This window comes from Rattus norvegicus, chromosome 17 (assembly GCF_021556685.1).
Source record: "Rattus norvegicus strain SHRSP/BbbUtx chromosome 17, alternate assembly SHRSP_T2T, whole genome shotgun sequence".
NCBI lineage: Eukaryota > Metazoa > Chordata > Mammalia > Rodentia > Muridae > Rattus > Rattus norvegicus.
The window spans coordinates 59369187-59384537 of NC_141550.1; the positions used below are offsets into that span (position 1 = coordinate 59369187).

At 47.0% G+C, this 15351-nt stretch overlaps 1 long non-coding RNA gene across 1 annotated transcript; it reads left to right on the forward strand.

The window, feature by feature from the left end:
- Positions 1 to 5384: 5384 nt before the first annotated feature.
- LOC148000212 (uncharacterized) lies at positions 5385 to 13179 on the forward strand. The gene is made up of 3 exons (XR_015642031.1): positions 5385 to 5505; positions 10286 to 10495; positions 10779 to 13179. It is a non-coding gene; the product is annotated as an uncharacterized LOC148000212 (long non-coding RNA).
- Positions 13180 to 15351: the final 2172 nt, after the last annotated feature.

A 15351-nucleotide genomic window follows, 5' to 3' on the forward strand; every position in this document is an offset into this window, starting at 1 on the left:
CCTTTCTTTGGTCTCCCATGTGTAGAAGAGGGGGCCATACTCTCCAAGTCTATGACCCTGTGTTTCTTCTTGTTAACAGGATCAGCAAGGGCAGGGCAGTGGGATGGCACTCCGTGGTTATATTAGGGAAGATCTTCCATTTTCCCAGAAGACTGCTTTGGCTTCCTCTGGCTCTTTTGATGGAGCAAGCACTATGCACATGTCAGTGACAGGAAATTCAGCGCAGCCTCCAGTCTGCTGCAAGCAGGGAGCTATGGGCCTTAGTCCAGTGACCTGCAAGGAATGGAATCTTCTCCAAACCGCACGAACTTGGAAGTAGATTTTTCCCAAGATGAGTTTCCGAAAGGACCCAGCTCTGGCAGACGGTTTCATGCAGCTCAAATACCCTGAAAAAGAGGTTCTAACAACGCCTAGACTCATGACCATAGGGAGCCTAAGTTTGATTTCCAGCATCTACACCAGGAAGCTCACAACTGCCTGTGACTTCAGCTCCGGGGGATCTGACACCCTTTTCTGAACTCTCTTCACATGCACATACCAATAAATACATGGACACACACACACACACACACACACACACACACACACAGATACACAGATACACATAGATGCACACACAATTTAAAATAAAAATACATCCTTAAAATAAACCTGGGAGTGTTAGCTGCTATGCTAACCCACTGAACACACCACTCTGAACAGGAACAACTGGGATGGATGTGACACCCACTTGCAGAATGTGAGAAAGACTGCTGAGATTGGCTTCAGAATTCAGCCAATTGTGGTTTGAAAATACTTTAGTTACCAAGGAATATATTATCTGATAAAGCATCTGATCATTTACTCCTTTCCTGCCAGTATCCACTCGCCTGTTGGAAAGCTTTTGAGTCACCAGAGGTTGGAGCCCAGCGTGAAGCTGACGTATGGCTCAGCCATTGTGAACTGCACACTACAGATTCCTGCTCCCAGAGGAAGGCACAGCCAGACTTGGTCACTAAAGGGGGCACAGACAATGCGCCCCTACCTGTGAGCTCTACCTGAGCCCTGCCTCTGCCTGAGAGGCCAATCTCTCCACACCACCTCACCAGACTTGGCTTCCACTGCTCAGGAAGTTAGCAAACACCTGGGTAGCACAGCAACCTGGAGCCAGAAGGGAAGGTGCAGCCCATGGGAGTCGTGCAAAACACCAGGGTGGGGAGCCCTGACTGTGTCTGTCCTTCCATCTCGGACTCCCTGACCTCCAGGCTCTGCCACCCTGCACTCTGCTCCCTCTGCTCTGGACTCCACAGAAGGCAGACTGCAGGCCTCAGCACTTGAACAGGCCTTGCCTGACACTTTTTTCTTTTTAATTTTCCAAATGTCAACAATATCAGCTAAGCTTCCTCAGAGCAAGGCTCATAGTCTTAGCTTTAAAAAACTTAAATTTAAGTTGTTATGAAATAATAGTTTAAATAACCTGCCATGAAATTTCTATATTCATCATAGAAAATAAAGATACACGAGCTTGGAGAGATAGCTCGGTGATCAAGAATGCATCCTGTTGTTCCTGAGGACCTAATTTTGCTCTCCAGAACACATGCCGGGAAACTTACAACCACCTATAACTCCAGCTCCAGCTCATGCTTCTGGCTTCCATGGGTACACACACACACACACACACACACACACACACACACACACACACACACGTGCACATACGGCTCCCTATCCCAGAAACACACACATACATGTAATTTAAAAATAAACCTTAAAAGAAAGAAAATGAGGGTAAGGGGAAAAGGATGTCATATAGAATTCATCTTTCCATACACCGTCATGGTTGGCATTTGGGACCCCACCTTGGACACTGTCACCTACATGCTATTGGTCTCCATTGTGGGGGTCTATTACCAAAGTGAATTGGCCATCTCTTTCTCTCCCAGGATCCTAGCACTTGAACCGTCTATCATTAGGGGATTCCGCCCTTACCACATGTGTGCTCCTTGATATTGGACTTCCCAGCCTTTAGAACAACAGGAAATAAATCCATATGCTTTATAAATGTCCCCAACCCAAATATTCTGTGACAGGAACATTAGACACATGACGGCTCTCCACGGTAAGCTCCATGTGGTTGAGGCCCTTCTACCCTGTTTCCTCTGTCTAGCTCCTCTCCTGTTTCCTCTCCCATGAGGCTCCCTCCCTTCCTTCCCACAGAGCGTCTTGTAAAAAGTCTGAAGAGGAAAGAGCGCTCTCTGACACAGACTTCCCTCAGTACACACTCTGCTAGCCTTTCCACCCAGCTCCTGCAGTTACACGGCTCTGAGCCTGGATGTAAATACCTGGGCGGGATTTTAAAAGGGAAGAAACTTCTCTTGAGTTCCTTGGGATCTGGCACAGCACAGCAGGGTGGACACGCTCCCAGTCAGGGCCCCTTGTCTATGCCTCTGACACGAAGATTCTCTCTCCCTGTTGGATTCTGTATCAGTTATTATACCTACCTTCTTGCTGGGACAAAATAGCTAACAAAACCAACCTAAGAAAAGAAGGGTGTCCTGGCTTACAGTTCAAGAGCACACAGTCCCCCGTGGCAGGGAAGGCATCAGGAGAGTGAGGTCACATTACATCTGGAGCCAAGAAGCACACAGTAAGTAGGAAATAGGGACAAATTAGAAAACCTAAAGGCCAGCCCCCAGGAACCTATTTCCTCCAGCAAAACTCCACCTCCTAAAGGTTCCACGACTTTCTCAAACAGCCCCACAACCTGGGGATGAACTGTTGTAATTCATGAGCCAATGAAGGACATTTCCCAGTCAACCCACAATACCTCCTCTGCCTGCTCTCATATGGTTATATAGTACTACTACTTAGTCTGCACTGGAGTCACTGAACTCCCCAAGAAGGCCACAGCCAGTCAGGGCAGACTCTGATTGGTATCCAGGCCATAGGATGTTGCCTTTTGTCTCCAGATTTGACTAAAGAGTGTCCCCTTTCACTTTGTGCAAACAAGATTCAGAGGCCTGTTGTCAGTGATAGTGTCTCCCCAGATGGTACCACTATGAGATGAACTGGAACTTTGGACACAGCTTTAGCTCAATTAGGATCTCAGAGCGATTACTTCTGAGAAGTCAGAAGGGTGGCTGGTCATCCTGAATGAATAAAGAAACAAAACCTTTTGGAGCCTCTCCTGTGTGCAATGCCTTCATTGGCCATCATGGGAGGAAAGGGGATAAGTAAGACGCCTATCTGCTCATCATGATACACATCTCGTCATGTCTGAGAGAACACAGTGAGATTTGAGGGTAGTGTGCACTTCGCATAGGAGGTATGAGTTCCCACATCCTATTCTTTCTTCCTATTTCTGGGGTGTTGCTACCTGCCTATCCAATCATGGAAACTGCAGTGCCAGCTCTGCTCACTACTAAGAAGCTCCCCACTGTCCTCACTAGGGCCACTCAAGACTTCCTATCTCCAGAGTCTGGTGCTCTAGTCCTCCCATCACCTGCTATCTATGTAATGCAGAGGGAACCAGTGGATTTAATTGCCAACTTAACATAATGTATAATCTTGAGAGGAGAGTTTCAATGAGGGATTGCCTAGATCAGCATGACCTGTGGGCTCATCTGTGGAGCCCTGTCTTGATTATGCTAATGGATGTAGGAAGGCGTAGCCTGAAAGTAGACAACACTTTAGATTTGGGGGCTGACCTGTAAGAGTAGAGAAACGTAGCTGAGTGCAGACACGCATGCATCCATCTTCTTTGATTGGATTGTGGATGTGACCAGCTGATTGGAATCCCTGTTGCCTTGAGTTCTCCACAGTGGTGTGGCGCTAACCCGGAAGTTCAAGCTGAATAAGCCCTTTCTCTCCCAAAGCTGCTTTTGTTACAGGGTTTTGTCATAACTACACAAACAAAACTAGAAGAGGGACAGAACCTCACTGACCCATGTGTTTTTTCACATTCTCTGAAGCAGACTTCTTGTTTCTGTGAATCTTGTGGCTATTGAATGAATATATTTCCCAGATTCATATACTGAGGCTGGTGGCAGATGAAGGTGAGCCCCTTGGAAGGGTGTTAAGGTCATGAGAATGGAGCTCTCACGAAAGGGGCAGGTGGCTTTATAAAAGGAACCCCGGCCACTCACATGCCTTTCAGCCATCAGTGAATCAGGGAGGGGTCTTCACACTGTGCTGACAGTGATCTCAGACTCCCAGACACCAGAACCCAGAGCGATGGATTCAGCCAGCACAACTGTGCCATTGACTATAGCTGCCAAGCAGCCTAAAAAAATTCAGTTCCCCAATTTGTTAAACAGAGGTCTGTGCCAAGGTGCTTGCTCTGCTGCTCAGCAGGGTAAATGAGAGGACATACCAGCCATGTGTCATCTGGCACATCTGCGTCCTCTGGATGCTGTAATTTCCTTCCATAATCTGCAGTCTCTAGTCCCCTGGGTCGAGCTAGAGTGCTCTGCTTTTTCAGTGCCAGGGTTTGTGATATAGGCAGAATGCTTTATCCGATGATGCCTTTAATGAGCAGTCATCATTTTAAAACTTTGGATTTTAACTTTATTTTGGCCCTGGAGGGATGATTTATGTCATATCATGTTTTCTCCTGTAGCCAGCCCAGGGCTTATTATGTCTTCAATTCTGCATAGCTGACTGTCTGTGTTCTTGGGCTGTGCAGCTGAGCCCTGGAAAGGAGCCCCAGGGTCCTACATTGCAGCATATGGGCCTGGTACCCACGTTGATTGCCTGGCAGGATCTATCTACCTTAGAGATCTTGAATCCCACGCGCAGAACTGCCAGGAAGACCAGCTGGGCATAGCGTGGCTTGCCCCAAGGAAAAGGGTGTCTAGGCGCTGTGTTGGTGAAGCCGGAAGGGATGCAGATGCTCAGAAGAGCAGTACAAGTAACCGGATGAGGGACGGGGCTCTGGAGGGAAGTCACAATCACAAGCTCTATTACTGAGTTTTAGAACCATCCGTGTAGAAAGCTGGGTGTGGTCCGAAGAGCTGTAACCCCAGCACCGGATGCAGGAAAATGAAGGGAGACACAAGAAGATGGCTGGTGGTCAGTGACAGGCCAGGCCAGGCCAGGGAAGGGGTGAGGGGATGGAGTGATGGGAAACTATGATTGGGCAGCAGGCTCCTGGTTCAGTGAAAGACCTCGTCTCAAGGGACTAGGTAGAAAGGATAAAAGAGGACATCACATCCTTCTCTGAGATCCACCCCTGCGTGTACCTTCCATACCAGTGTCCACACACACACACAAGCCATGACGGCAGCTTTACAGATGACCCTGCAGACTACAGTGGGCAGAGCTGGAGGGAAGATGGAGAATGCACTTACGGACTTGATAGAACTGATCAAACTGAGAGACAAGTCTGGACAAGTGAGGAATTCCCCGTGAACCAGCTGTGGTTCCGCAGTAGAAAGTAGCCATCGATCGGCTCCTGTAATCCTGGGTACAAAGGAAGCCCACACTGTGCCCTGCCCGACTTAAGGACTTCGGTTCTTCACCCACATTGTAAGTTGATGGTATGGAGGGAGGGTGCTGAGCAGGAACCACCAGGGTCAGCTTGCTCTACAGAGACCTCTGAAGGCATCCATTATTCTGTAAGTGGAGGTGATCTCCTTGGGTGGGCATTTTAGGGAGAATTCTGGAGCACATTCTTGTCTTGGGGGGGTGTGAAATAGTCTAGGAAGTATCTGGCCTGACATTTTTGAGAGACAGGGAGCCAGTCCAGTGAGGCTTCTTGAGACTCACATTCCTGAAGTGGAGGTGGCCAAGGTGCTCCTTCCTTCCCTGCTTGGCACATGTTAGTGGAAAAAACAGAGCACTGCAGAAAGTCTGGTTATACCACGGAGCCGGACAGGTGCCAGCTGCTCCAAGTCAATGCACAGGAGAGCCCAGCAGTGGGTGGCAGAGGGGTGGGAGGGGATGAGGGAGGGCAGCAGACAGAGAACAGGAGGGGGAGGGGGTTGGGACGGGGAGTATAGAGGGCTAGTTCAAGTGAAGCTGATAGAGCCTCTGTAGGAGACGGCCTCTTAGGTCAATTTCTGGGAAAACGTTTGAAGGGAACAGGAGCAGAAAACGGTTGTAGCTAGGACTCTTAGCCAAAAGCAGAGGAGGCTGGGAAAGCACCAAATCATGGCCTATTATGCTTCGCAAGGGTCATATTTTCCCTGACGTCTAACTGTGCAGATTGCACCAGGAGCTCCATCTGTGGGGAGAGACAAGGGCAGTTAGTATAACTCTGGAGTAGAGACCCAGTGACGTTTGCCCACAGCAGATGGTGAGGGATGCTCCAAGAGGTCGGCCCAAGCCCAGAGGTTCTGAGCAGCTCTTATCATGGTGGTGAAGCAGATGAAAAAATGTGAGATGCTGGTGATTGGCACAGGGTGAGTGGAGTGGTATCCAGTGTGCTCTGGCAATAGCAAAGGGTGTTCCCCAAAGAACTTCCTGCTAAAAGGTCTTTATAGCCCAGGCAGGTCAGAAGTGAAGGGCTCGCTTCCTCCTCTGCCAGGAGAACCACCCTGTGCACGTTTATGAATACATGATCATGTACACACATATATTCCTTCTCATTCCTTTCCATGTGCATTGACCTGTGTTAGCACTTTGAATATCACAGTCTATTTTAATGGCATTTGCAAGCATTGCCATAAATTAAATATTTTTAAAAGTGCATATCTCTAAAAAGAATTACTTGGGTTTTGGCAAACAGAGACCTATTCCCAAGAGAAACATCCATTTCTTTTATTGGAGAGAAGGCAAGTATTTTTATGAAAACAAGGCTCCCTGTACATCATGGTGGATGGAGGAGTAGACACAAGAGACATTGCACGTATTCTCCCCATGCAGCTGAACTGGAAAACAAGATAAATATTTGGAAGACATGCACAGGCTCTACTTATTAAAATAACCGCTGTGTCCTGGTGCCCTGATGTGGGGCTTTTATCTTCAAAGCAATTTATGACTGCTCATGAAGTGACTTGGGACAAAAGATCAGAAATTGGCGGGAGGTCCAGAGTCTATAATTTGGGGCAGAGTGGATGGGACACAGATCAAAGCCATGCCCCAGCCCCCGAGCTTTGTCAGCAGGTCGCCTCAGGGCCCCAGAGGAAGATTCTGTTGTGAGGAGGTTTGTTCAGGGCAGTGAAAGGCCACGGCAGGGGTAGAGGGAAGTGTGCTTGTTTTTCATGGACCCCCATTCCCTAGCTTTTCTGCCCATCGTAGTAGAGCCAGAGTTGGGCGTAAGCTTTGTTCCTCACAATATTACATCCAAGCGAGAAAAGCGCTCCCAGATTCCACACACAGCCTTGACATTGCTCCAGTCTGGCCCCACAGTGCGACCCTGAAACTGTGATGGTAACACAGTGACTCTGTCTTAGCAATGCGTTTAGCTTTGCACCACTTTCTCTACAAGTGTGCTGTGTAGTCCACCTCTCAGCTGTCTGAGGAAAGGATCGATCTCTCCCCTTAACAGATGAAGCCCAGGATATAGTATGGTTGGTCACTTCCCTGCTTTGGCGGTGGGGTCAGGGTTCTTCTTGAGTGTCAGGCTGGGGCTTTCCTGACATCACCTTTATACTAGTCATCCTTGACAGTAGCTCCTGTTTAACTGCTGTCCCTAAAGTGTGTATTTGAAGATGTAGAGAGAAAATGGCCTTCTGGCCAACTACATAGCTAGGATCACAGAGGACCGAGTGGCAGACTTTGGGTCTCAGTATGTCTGCTACGGATGGTTAGGAGCGTAACAAGCTCCAGTAACAATGGCCTATGGTAACACATGTTCATCATAACCCAGGTGTCTGCCTTCCATTCTCTTAGAGCATTGTATTCATCCTTCCTCAGGGCCATCCTGCCACCCCTTAGGCTGCACTCTCCTACCTTCCTCTCCTTTGTGTATGTTTCTCACCCCTTCCGCATCTCTAAGACACACAATATTCTAGGGGTCTCTGTTACCTCCACCTTGTGACTCCTTTCTTTCTATTCACAACATACACCCAATGGTGTCTGAGGAAAGGGCTTGCTACCCCTTGACTAAGTCATCAGCTTCTCTGTGACAGGCTTTTCTTGGTGCTGGAATACAGCCTGACTGAGGCTGGCATCACCATCCTCGGAGATTTTGTGGTTGAAACAGGAGCTGGCCACTGAACAAGTCATGTCTTTGCTCCTAATAACAGGTTTGGAAAAACAGCAAAAGCTGGAACATATTTCTCCAAGGGGAAGTAGGGGCCTTGGCAGTCACCTGAAGTACAAATCCCTTCATGTCCTAGTAGATAAAATACAAACACATCTAACTGTAGACTTACTTGATTTGATTTTCCAAGATCAACAATGGGCACCTGCAGGCAACGATGTGTTGAAGGGTGGAATTCTCAGTGATATGTGACAATAAAATTAGAGAGAAGTCACTGCTGGGAGCACAGGATTTGTCTCTGACACAGTGTGCAATCTGGGCTGTACCACACCCCTTCAAAGCCCTGCTTTCTTCTTTTGTAAAGTGTGGATGATAGCAAACCACATGTATGACAGTGACTCCACATGTATGACAGTGATTCCACATGTATGTCTTAGGCAATTAACCCAGTCAGTGCCAGAAGCTGGCCTTGTTTTGGCGAATGCAGTATGAATCAGTCAGTGCCTGAGGGCCTATCCAAGTGCCCTACAGTAGCACCCTCTGTGTAGCTCACATGACTTGGTCAAAGTAGAGCTCCTGACCCTACTACCACCCACTCTCTAGAGCAATGGGTCTCAGTCTTCCTAACACTGTGACCCTCTGATATAGTTCCTCATGCTATGGTGACCCCAACCAAAAATTATTCTGTTGCTAGTTCATAACAGTAACTTTGTTATTGTTATGAATCATAATGTAAACAAACATCTGGGTTTTCTGATGTTTTTAGGAGACCCCTAGGAAAGGGTCAATCAACCTACAGATTAAGATGCTCTTGATTTTCATTACTGACCTAGGGCCAGTAACCCACAAACTCCAGGTCACATTGGAGTAGAGGAGAGAGGCACTGTCCCATGTGCAAAAGTCATAGGGGCACTGAAAAGCCCCACATAAGAGAAATCATATTTTTATGAAGCATTATAAAAATATTCGGGGATCCAGGATAAAATACCAAAAATTTAAGTAGAAGCAGGCTCATAATGACATTCACCAGAACATGAACCAGAGAATGCCCAGTTATTGTTGGCAGAGATGGAGAGAGTAAAAACGAGGAAACTCTATATGATGGCTTCGCATCAAGGGCTGGTCTCACAGTCATGGAGGTCTGTGGTCAGGGTAGGCTAGACTCTCAGCCCTCACAAGCACCAGCTAAAGACCCAGAAAGCACTGTTCAAACAGACCTCTTCCTGTCCAGCCTCTGACCTCAGTGGACCTGTCACTCAGTCACACACAGACACAGACACAGACACAGACACAGACACAGACACAGACACAGACACAGACACAGACACACACACACAGACACACACACACACACACACACACGGGAGATAATTTTTGTTAATAAATCAAAACATCCACCAGACAGTCAAAATAATTGAAAAGTATTTGTATCATAGCAAGGCTTCATACATTGATTATATGGAAGAACTACTGTATGCCAATGTTTGTAACTGTCAGTTGAATGTGTGTGTCAATATGTATGTGTTGGCCTGTCCATGTGTCTGTTTATATGCACACATGAATATTAATACATATGTCAGTTCATACTGGTATTTATGTATGTGCATGTGTGCATTAGTATGTGTGTCAGTGTATCGATGGTTTATTTTCACATGGCGAAATGCTTATGTGTTCAGCAGTGTATATTTTCCCACATGTGCCAGTAAGTTTGTATGCTTCATCATGTGTGATAAAATCTCTCAGCAGCACACAGCAGCCCCTGAAGTCCCTGGGCTCTGATGCTAATGCAGTGTAGATGGAGTAGCCCTAACTGCCCTTGCTGCTCCCTGCTCCTTGATGCTTAGTACCATTGAGTGGTCTCTCTGTTTCTGGCTCGTCTGGAGCTGAGCATGGGGTCCACTAATTAAAGGAGATTGATGAGTGTGTTAGTGTTTCGCTAAAGCGATTCCAGGGGCAGAACTTTAGCTGCTGCAGGTATGAGAGAGGAGACTTCCGGCAGTCATGCCCAAACTGGGCTCCAGGACAGTGAGGCATTCGGGAAGGTCAGAATGTGACGGAAGGAGCAGGTGGCCGATCACATTCCCCTGGGGTTGGAATCTTCACCTTGGACATGAGTACACTGCACAAATTATTCACCTTGGAAAATTCTGTCTTCCTCAGGAACAAGATGTTTCTTGGGATTTTGAGGAGAAGGAGAGAAATATGTGCCTTCTGCCTTGTGTCTTACGGAACATTACCAGGCTGTAAGAGATGACACTGTTAGAGGAATGGATGGTGGGCCAAGCTTCCACACACCTTCCCATTCATTGGCTCACAGTTCTGAAATCATGCATCTCTGATGAGGATTATCACCATCTTGGGGTGAGAAAGGTAAGTTCAAAGCCCTCTGCATGCCCACTGGGAGTGCCAGCTTTCAGTGTCTCCCATGAGATTCTGAGATGTATTCAAACTTGACGACTGTGGTCTTGGGCAAATCTTCTTCACCTTGATTTTTACTTTCCTCATCCTCCCCCTAACAATCAAAATCATACACCATAGTTCTGCCCTTGTACTTCTGGGGATGAAAAGAACCAGTGGGGGGGGGTGTCCAGGTGTTACCTATATGTTCAAGTCTGCCCACTGTGACTCAGAATCTCTTTCTGGCTGCCCACAGATGACAGTCTCCTCCTGGCTGCTTTTGGATCAAGATGTAGAACTCTTGGGTTCCTCCAGCACCATGTCTGCCTGCATGTTGCCATGCTTCTGGCCATGATGATAATGGACTAGACCTCTGATACTGTAAACCAGCCATCAGTAAATGTTTTCCTTTATAAGAGTTGCCTTGGTTATGTTGTCTCTTCACAGCAATGGAACCCTAACTAACACACAGACCATCTCTGAAGATGATTGGCTACCAGCAGTGACTTTCTATTTTCAGGAATGCTGTCCATCAAGAAAAAAGGCCAAGATGTACCTTTTATAAACCATATTTCTCTGCCCACTTCATAATAAACTGTAGAGAAATGGACCATTGCTCATTGCTCTAACGAAATACCTGGTCACAGTAAGCAAATGAGAGGGGGGTAGCTTAAAGGGAAGCAATGAAGAAGCAGCCAAGGTATCTGTTCTGTAAGAGGGTGTCTCTATCATTCAGTCAACGGTATCGTTACTGTTGGGTTTGAGGTGCTGCTCTCCACTGAGCCTCCTCATTGCCTCATCTCATTGGAAGGAGAAATGCTAAGAGGGCCTCCAGACGCCCATGCTACACCCACTCCACTGCTCCCTCCAAGGCCCGCCCCTTTGCTCTTTGGCTGAGGTTGCAGAGAGAATAAGTTGCAGGTGTGGAGAGTCAGGGTCCGCTCACTAAGCAGAAAGCAGAGTAGAAAAGTTCAAACACACATGTATACGAGAAGCCAATGTCTCCCTGTGGGAGAGACGAAGGCTGGCCAGGTCTGTGCATGAAGAGCTGTGCCAAGTGCTGGAGCAGTTTGTAAGCACAAGCTACAGAGGCAGGGAGAGAGCAATCCACATAACATTACCATGAAGCCAGCAGCCCTGGGGAGAAGAGTGACAGATGTGAACTCCTTCACTACAAGAATCCCCTCAACACATTCTTAATCATTTTCACCACACTTCTAGGTTATGTTTTATTAGTACATGACTACGTAAATGCAGACCCTTGGGTGTGTGAGCGAGCTATCTGGGCTTCCCAGGTGACTCAGGGTCATCTCCCATCTGGAACAATTTCAAGCATGTAAGTCATGAACAGCCACTCTCCTTTCAAACTGACTTCATGTGTCTCCTGATGGGACGCAGTGAGAAAGCATACTCCGCCTATGTAATGTTCTTGCCAAGAAGGCTGAAGGAGGCACTTCTGGGACATAGACACACCTGGAATGTGGCCATTCCATAGAAAGCTGGACAAGCCTTAAACAGAAATTTCTTCTGAGGGAAATCCTGAGGTTTGATATCTTAATGGCCTGAGTGAACGGCAGGGAAGAAATCCACCTTTTCTCTTCAGTTCTGTGACTGAGACCTGCAAACTGAACTTGCAAAAGGTAGATTATCAGCAGAAAACAACTTAGAAATATTTTGCTGTCTGTATTTGTAGATGTCATGGGGGGTGGGCCTCAGAAAATGAAGTAGAAATAATCAAAGATACAGTCATGTAGAACTGGGAGCTTATATAATATTTTACTAAGGAACAATAAATTCTGGGGTTGTGACAAGAAAAAGGGAGAAAGGACCTGAGTTAAGGTGAGACAGTGGCTGAACTATACAGGAGACACTGGTGATTGGTAAGAGCGACTTTAGAAAATGAATGTCTTCTGCCTGAACTGAGGAGGGCACGCTTATCCTGGAGATGCGGATCCTCTATTTATGTACTGGTTACTATATTTTTCTCTTTTGTGACAAGGTTTTAGGTGGTCCAAGCTGGTTTTGAGCACACCGTGCAGCTAAAGATATTCTTGAACTCTTGATCTCCCAGAGGCCTTGGACCCAATTTTTGGTAGAAAGAAGGGCAGGGGTGTCTGCTCAGACTTGGGTTCCCAGATCCTATCAGCTGGAAATCATCAATGTGCAAATTGCTATCTTGTGGGATGCTGTGTTCTGGTATCCTTCAGAGCATACAAAACAAAGCCACCACCATAGAGCAGACATTTGAGGGGCTGGGGCAGAAAAAAGGCTTAGCAGGTAAAACTATTTGCTGCACAAATCTGATGGACTCAGTTCCCAGAACCCGTGGAGGAACCAACCCGTGAGAACCAACTCCAAAGTTTTGTTGTTTGACTTCCTCACTCATGTTGTCTCACACACACACACACACACACCACCACCACCACCACCACCACCACCACCACCACCACCACCACCACCACTACCATCAACAACAACAAGAAATTTAAAAACTAAAAGAAAGAAGGAAGAGATCAAAGGAAAAGAGGAAGGAAGGAAGGGAGGGAGGGAAGGAGTATGGGAAAAGGAGAAAAGAAGATGAAGAATTGTCATATTAAAACAAAATCAGTATGTCACCCAAATGTGTTTTGATTAAACAGATTTAAATATCATTACTTAAGACTGTTGGGGTCTTTGGCTCATGTATGAGTGTGTGCATGTGTGCATGTGCCTGTGCATGTGTGCATGCGTGCAGGTATGTGCACATGTGCATGAGTGTACACATGCACACATGTGGGTGTGCATGCACGCGCGTGCACACACCTGCAAATGCACTCACTTGTGTGGTATACAGAGTGAGAGAAACATGTAGTGTTCTATCTATCACTCTCTACCTATTCCCTTGAGACAAGTCCTCAAGGAGTTAGACTGCCGCCAGCAAGCCTCAACAATCCTCCTGCCTCCACCTCCTACAATTCAGGTGTGTTGGGGAGGGGGGGTGTCTGCACTCAGGTCCTGGTGTTTGTACAGCAGGTGCTCTGACTTATGAACCTTCTCTCCAGCCCAGGTATTGGGGACTTTGGGGATAGGTCTCACGTTAGATCAATCTGACATTAAATTTCATGGGTACGATCCTGTTGTGAGTCTATAGGAAAGTGTCTTGGTCCTTCTTAATCATGCTATGCCATTAGAAGACAGATGTTTTCCCAAACAAAAGTTGGAGGGTAAGAAGCACACTCTTTTCTGAGATTCCTTTTCCCTTTCCTTTCTTTTTTTTTCTGAGACAGGGTCTCGCTGTTCAGTTTGGACTGGCTTTGAACTTAAGACCCTCCCAATTGCTTGGACTAGAGTTGTTGAGGCCCATGCTCTTCTATTTCCAAAATCAACCCAAAGTGGGCCCAGTGGGCACTATTCTCATAAAGAGGCAGCCAAGAGAAAGGAAGACACTAACAGGTTCTTCACAGAAAGGGAGACATATCTGAGCTCCCAGTGAGTGCTGACCATGACATAAAAATATCTGCTCTCCCAACCAGCACCTTAAAGTCACACTGCTGGCCCACAGCCAACTCCCTGTGGGACAAGATACTAGTAATATTGGTCATTTAATGTAAGTGAGACACCCCCCCACACATTTCTTTCTCATAAATAAAGGCCTCTCCTAATTCAGGTTATGCAAGCCCTTGTGTGAGCTTGACTGTGGCTGTCTCCTGCAGTTTCTTGACTTAGTTCTCTGGCATGAAGGAGCCGGCATGCTTCTTTTGCTCAGCAATGACTCACCCCACACTCCCCTTCTAAAGCTGAGCAGAAATAACTTTAATAAGCTATTGTCATGCTTACTTTTCTTGTAACACTGACAAAATTGAGGAAGGACAGAGTTATTTTGGCTCACGGTTTGAGGGCACTTTTCATCATAGTGGGGAAGGCCTGGGGAGGAGGGAGGCCGAGGTGGCTTGTCACCAGGCTTCTGCAGTGGGGAGCACAGAGCAGTGGGTGCAGCTGATAGGGTCTCTATCTCCTTAGTATTCAGTCTCCATATCCAGTCTGGAGGGATGGTGCCAGCTGTTCCCTCTCTGCTCGCACAATGACCACAGCAATCCTTACAAAGGAAATCATTTAATCAGGGCTGGCTTACAAGTCCAGAGACTCAGTTCATTATCATTATGGTGAAAACATGGTGGCGTGCAGGATTACACGGTGCTGGAGAAGGAGCTGAGAGTTCTCATTCTGGATTTGTAGACAGCAGGAAGATCAGAGACTCTGGGCTTGGACCCACAAAGCCCACCTCCAGTGACATTTCCTCCAGCAAAGCCACACTTTCTAATCTTTTTAAACAGTGCCACCCCCTGGTGACCAAATATTAAAGTCAGAGAGCCTATGGGAATCGTTCTCATTCAAGCTACCACACACAGTCAAATTGACCATAAGGATTAACCATCAAAGTTACCAGTGATGTGGTCTATTCCCTTAACCCTTGGAGGCAAGACTTGGAAGAGATCTTTTAGACAGGTCCCTAACAGGAGACTGGCCAATGCCCTGCCTTGCTTTGGTGTGCTTGCAACTCCCATCCATCCATGACTGCAGACATCCTATGTTTGGTGTTTGTATAAACTAACCACATATGTGAGAGAGTCTTTCTAGCTCTTCCCCCTAGAGAGATCACTGACTCCTCAACATGTATTTCCATTCCCAGCAACACCCAAAAGCAAGTATGTGTGTTGAGTGTGCATGGGCGTGTGTGTGTGTGTGTGTGTGTGTGTGTGTGTGTGTGTGTGTGTGTGCTTAAAAGGTATATTTATTAAGGTTCTCTAAAGGAACAGAACTGATAGAATGTATGTATACACACACACACA